Here is a 5,859-nt window from a genome sequence, read left to right as displayed (position 1 = left end):
AAGTCACATCCCAGAAACTAGAAATCCATTGGGGTTTCCCCGCGCAGGTTCGAATCCTGCCGGTTACGGCGGTAGCACGGTTCGCTCGTTTGAACCGACCTGTGCATAATTTTGACAGGATGTTCACGAACTGCTGTCAGAATTAATATTCCGCCAAATAGGTTAGTAAATATATCCGTAGCGCAAAGATTTCGGTCACGCCGGTAAGTCGATTGATTATCTGCTGCGACATGGAACAAATGGCTTCGTTACTCAGCTGTATATTTGCCTAGTTGGCTCCGGTCCTGAATACTGCGGCCCAGAGTATGTGCTGAGCGATAATTCACCTCTCATTCACTGAACGCCAGAGAGTGTCGTCCCCCACTGCCACACCTGTGCTCACTGGACATACCCGGTGAATTGTTGCGGCACCCCCCATCACATGTGAAGTCCGCTGAGAGTACGACAACAACCTCACCCGCGGCTCCTCCTCTCTGATTATCTGTTATTTTCGCACCTTACATTCTTGTTCAACCCTTCAACATCTCGAGCTTCCCTGTCCCCTGACTATCAGTCTGAAGAAGGGTCTCTACCCAAAACGTCACCCATTCCTTCTCTCCAGAAATGTTGCCTGTCCCGCACAGTTCCTGCAGCATTTTGTGTCGACCACATGCGTACCCTTTCTCGGGTTGGGGCCTGATCTGTACACAGGAAGCTAAGTGTTTGCAGAATTGTCTGCATGATGAGGACCGTGACTTCCTGACCAAGTGAAATTTAAGGGGGCTTGGTATAAGGATACTTTATCCTCAGAATATAAAACAAATTACTGTATGTGTAAGCGTTGAGAATGTTGGATGTGATCCTGCACTATATGGGTGGTCTGAATAACATTTATTTTAGAAATCAATCTTCCTGGACCAAATCTTTGATGCCGTTTATGAAAAGCAATTTCCCAACCGTGTCCCAGGTCATCGCTTCCCAGCTCGGGAATGATCCGTTTATTCCCCTTTCCGTCCAGTTGTCTCTGTGGCGTAATCGGTTAGCGCGTTCGGCTGTTAACCGAAAGGTTGGTGGTTCGAGCCCACCCAGGGACGCTGGCGACCTGATATTTTTTCCTGTGCTTGTCCTTGGCAGCTGAGCAAATCTGCTCTCTCCAGAAGCTGGCGCTCTCTGTTGTCGCCTCAATCCGCTGATTGGGTGTCTTCTTGCGGCGTCTCGTTTCGTTTCACTCAAATGTTCCTCTTTTCAATAAACAACATCCCAGGAACTGAAGAAGGGTCTCGACCCGAAACGTCGCCTATTCCTTTTCTCCAGAGATGCAGCATGGCCTGCTGAGTTATTTAAGCTTGTTGTGTCTATCCCTGGAACCAGCGGATTGGATTCTCTGCTGAACTGCCGCTGGACAGTTTTAAGAAGGTACAGCGAGACGTTTGGACACAAAAGGCGTCGAGAGGTATGGGGAGGGGAATAGTGGACTGTGTTGGGATGATCAGCTCAGATCATGTTGAATGGTGGTGGAAACTCGTGTAGCCGCGTGGCCTGCTCCTGCTATTTTAAATGTTAATGTTGTTCTCACGGAGTCCGGGATGTAGCTTTGCAGAAGGGTGCACGTTTTGCGTGTTTAAGGCCCGAGGTTCAATTCCCGTCACTTCCACCTGGTGACTTTACAAAAGTTGTGAAAAATCCCGCCAACGGTGTCTGAAGAAATTCGGACTTTAAAATGCAGACTCGATTTTACCCGGAATCCTAGAGAACTGGGACAGTGAGGTTTCGGAGGTATAAATCCTCGTCGATTTGCCCGTTTATATTTTATTTCGTTCAATGTCAGGACCTGGGAACCGGGAGCAGGTATACGCAACAGCAGTGAGCACAAGGATGTTAACCCAGGTGTAAAAACCTGGGAACATGGCGAAGTAGTGAGACAGGGATAACAACACCGATGAGCACACCAAGAAAATGAAGAAAGACAGTGAGAAAGACAAAAGGGGAAGGGAGCACTCCCTCCCCCTCCTCTTCATCCTCCCTCTTCTTTCCCTTCTGCTCCTACCCTCTCCAATCCCTCCCTCACCTATTTCTCCTACTCCTTTCCCTTACCCTATATCTCCCTCCCTCCCTCCCTCCAAAACTCTTCTCCCCTCCCTTATCCCTCTAACCCCCCACCCCCCCGCCCCCACCCCCACTCCTCTCCTCCCCCTATCCCCCCACTATCCCTCCTGATCTTCCCCACGGCCCACCTCGTCCTATAATCTCCACTCCCTACCTCCCCCACTCCCCATCCTCTGCCTCTACCCCCACTCCTACCCACTCTCCATCCTCATCTCCCTCTTCTTTCCCTTCTCCTCCTCCTCCTCCCTTCCTCCAATCCCTCACCTATCCCTCCCTCTCCTTTCCCCTACCCTCAGTCATTCCCTCCCTCCCTCCATAACTCTCCCCTCCCTACCCCCTCCCTACCCCTTTCCTATCCTTCCACCCCCCCCTCCCCACACTTTCCAAAAGTGAACAATGAGAAATTTAAAAATTTGCAAAGAACTGTCGAGCTCCATCCAGCGCGGCCTGTCGGCTTCGGAAGTCGCGGTCTTCGGTAAATAAGCGGCCGTTCCTGGTTTCCCAAAGCTGTGAGGTTTCTCCCGACGCCTGAGCATCATCATCCGGCGAGAACGGCCTGGAACATCGGGCCCCGTAGCGGCGATTGTCATTTATGTATTCCTTTTTTATGTGCTGCAATGGCAATAAGCTTTTCATTAATAAAGTCCCTTTGAACTTTTGAACCTTTGATATTCCACCACTCACCCGTTCCCCCAACGCAATATTCCACCACTCACCCATAGCCCCTAACTGCGCAGCCGTGGCTCATTTCCCTTCTTACCCGAGCACTCCCTTTCCCTCCTCTTCATGTGTGGGAGGGGAGGAAGGAAAGGTGGGAGGGAAGTTGGGTGCGTGGCCGGGGGTGGGGTGAGAGGGAGGGGGGGGGGGTGGCGGGGGGGGGGGGGAGGGGGGGGGGGGGGGGGGGGGGAGGGGGGGGGGTGGGAGGGGGGGAGAGTGTGGTGTGGGGGGGAGAGGGATTGTGGGGGTGGGGTGTGTGTGGCGGCGTGAGGGGTGGGGGTCAGGTGTGTATGTGGAAGGGAGGGATGTGGGGGGAAGAGGGATGTCGGGAGGGAGGGGTGTGTTGGGGAGGGTGTGTGTGTGTGGGAGGGATGTGTGTATGGGCGGGGGGGGGGGCATGGGGGGCGGGTTGTGTGTGTGTGTGTGTGTGTGTGTGTGTGTGTGGGGGGGGGGGGAGGGGTTGTGTGGGGGAGGGGTGTGAGGGTGGAGGGGTTGTGGGGTGGGATTGTGGCGGCGGGGAGAGTTGTGGGGGCGCGGGCAGGTTGTGGGGGGCTTGTGTGTGGGGGGGGGGGGTTGTGTGCAACCACGACCGAATCGCGGAATTGGGCCATTCAGCTCATAGTCTACATTGCCATTCAATCATGGTGAGCATATATTTCCCTCTCAAACCCATTCTCGTGGTTTCTCCCTGTAAGCTTTGGCGTCAATCCTAATCAATTATCTATCAATCTCCGCTTTAAAAATACACAATGTCTTGTCCACCACAGCTGTCTGCGGCACTTAATTCCAGAGATTCACCACCTTCTGACGAAATAAATTCCTCCTCATCTCCTTTCCAAAGGTATTTCCTTTTATTCTGAGTCTATGCCCTCTTGCTCCAGAGTGTTCCATTAGTGGAAACAACCTCTCTACTTCCGCTCTATCCAGGCCTTTCACTGTTCCGGCGCTCTCCAGCTTTGGTTTAGAATCAATACTACTGCCGTGACACTGCAATCAGCGCCGTCTCAGTTTGTCCCAGGACTCACCGATAATTTCTGGTGATTTATCTTCTTCGAGCGCAGGCATTTGGTGCGTAGTGGTCGTGGCCGAGTGGTTAAGGCGATGGACTAGAAATCCATTGGGGTTTCCCCGCGCAGGTTCGAATCCTGCCGATTACGGCGGTAGCAGGTCCGCTCGTTTGAACCGACCTGTGCATAATTTTGACGGGATGTTCACCAACTGCTGTCAGAATTAATATTCCGCGGAAATAGGTTAGTAAATATGTCCGTAGCGCAAAGATTTTGGTCACGCCGGTAAGTCGATTGATTATATGCTGCGACATGGAACAAATGGCGTCGTTACTCAGCTGTATATTTGCCTAGTTGGCTCCGGTCCTGAATACTGCGGCCCAGAATATGTGCTGAGCGATAATTCACCTCTCATTCACTGAACGCCATAGAGTGTCGGCCCACACTGCTACACCTGTTCTCACTGGACATACCCGGTGATTTGTTGCAGCACCACTGACCACAGTTGAAGTTCTCCTCCTCTCTCCGCTGAGAGTACTACAACAACCTATCCCGCTACTCCTCCTCTCTGATTATCTGTTGTTTTCACACCTTACATTCTTGTTCAACCCTCCAACATCTCGAGCTTGCCACTCCCCTGACTATCAGTCTGAAGAAGGGTATCTACCCAAAACGTCACCCATTCCTTCTCTCCGGTAATGTTGCCTGTCCCGCACAGTTCCTGCAGCCTTTTGTGTCGACCACATGCGTACCCTTTCTCGGGTTGGGGGCCGATCTGTACACTATGTGTACACTAAGTGTTTCCAGAATTTTCTGCTTGATGAGGACCGTGGCTTCCTGACCAAGTGAACGGTAAGGGGGGTTGGTATAAGGATACTTTATTCACAGAATATAAAACAAATTACTGTATGTGTAAGCGTTGGGAATGTTGGATGTGATCCTGTACTACATACGGGGTGGGGGTGGGGGTGAGGTGGGTGGGGATTTCTGAATAACATTTATTTTAGAATAATCTTTCTGGCCCAAATCTTTGATGCTGCTTATGAAAAGCAGTTTCCCAACCAGGTCCCTGGTCACCGCTTCCCAGCTCGGGAATCGTCCGTTTATTGCCCTTTCCGTCCAGTTGTCTCTGTGGCGCAATCGGTCAGCGCGTTCGTCTGTTATCAGGACATTTTATTATTAGTATTATCCAATAAACAGCTGACAATTATCCCATTCCTTAGCTTGCATCTCAGTAAAATTCATTTCAAAGCGCATTTGTGGTTTACGATTATTTAAATGGTAAATGTAGCTTCAGAAACATTTTTTTTGCATGTTAAAACCCACCTGAGAACCATGGAAGATTTTGCAATTTTAATGATGGATTTTTCACTTTTTAAACTTTTATATAACAAATTAATAAAGATAAAACATAATGCCTTACTTTTGGTGAAATGTAGTGAGCAAACGCGATAATTCCCGATATTTTCTATCTTTATATCTCCACGGCCAATGTTTGCTAACCACTTCCGCTGTTGTTGCCCCTTCAGCTCCCTCTTGTCTTTACCTTTGTTTTTCTTTACCTTCTGGACTCTAAAGTAAGATAACTGTGCCTCGCAGTCAACCCGACTGGCACAGTTATTTACAGCTCAAAAACGGGCCGTTTTCGCGGTTTTTAACGGGTGTGAAAGTACGCGTTTCCAGCATCAATAACATGTACCGGACGTGACGTTTGTACCCCAGTTAAGTTTTGCGTCAACGTGGGTGAGGATCTATGATCCGGTGACCTTTCGTGAAATCACCCTATAAGGATACTTTATCCACAGAATATATCCACAGAATATAAAACAATTTACTGTATGTGTAAGCGTTGGGAATGTTGGATGTGATCCTGTACTATATACGGGATGGGGTTGGGGTGGGTGGGGGGGGGTCTGAATAACATTTATTTTAGAAAAAAATCTTTCTGGCCCAAATCTTTGATGCCGTTTATGAAAAGCAGTTTCCCAACCGTGTCCCTGGTCACCGCTTCCCAGCTCGGGAATCGTCCGTTTATTGCCCTATCCGTCCA

The 5,859-nt window shown here is 50.1% G+C and overlaps 2 non-coding genes across 2 annotated transcripts; both read left to right on the top strand.

Moving 5' to 3' along the window:
- Positions 1 to 999: 999 nt before the first annotated feature.
- On the top strand, positions 1,000 to 1,073 carry trnan-guu. Its single transcript has one exon. It is a non-coding gene; the product is annotated as a tRNA-Asn (tRNA).
- A 2,804-nt stretch (positions 1,074 to 3,877) lies between these two features.
- On the top strand, positions 3,878 to 3,959 carry trnas-aga. Its single transcript has one exon. It is a non-coding gene; the product is annotated as a tRNA-Ser (tRNA).
- Positions 3,960 to 5,859: the final 1,900 nt, after the last annotated feature.

This window comes from Amblyraja radiata, chromosome 37, assembly GCF_010909765.2.
Source record: "Amblyraja radiata isolate CabotCenter1 chromosome 37, sAmbRad1.1.pri, whole genome shotgun sequence".
Taxonomy (NCBI): domain Eukaryota; kingdom Metazoa; phylum Chordata; class Chondrichthyes; order Rajiformes; family Rajidae; genus Amblyraja; species Amblyraja radiata.
This window is presented reverse-complemented; position numbering and strand designations above follow the sequence as displayed.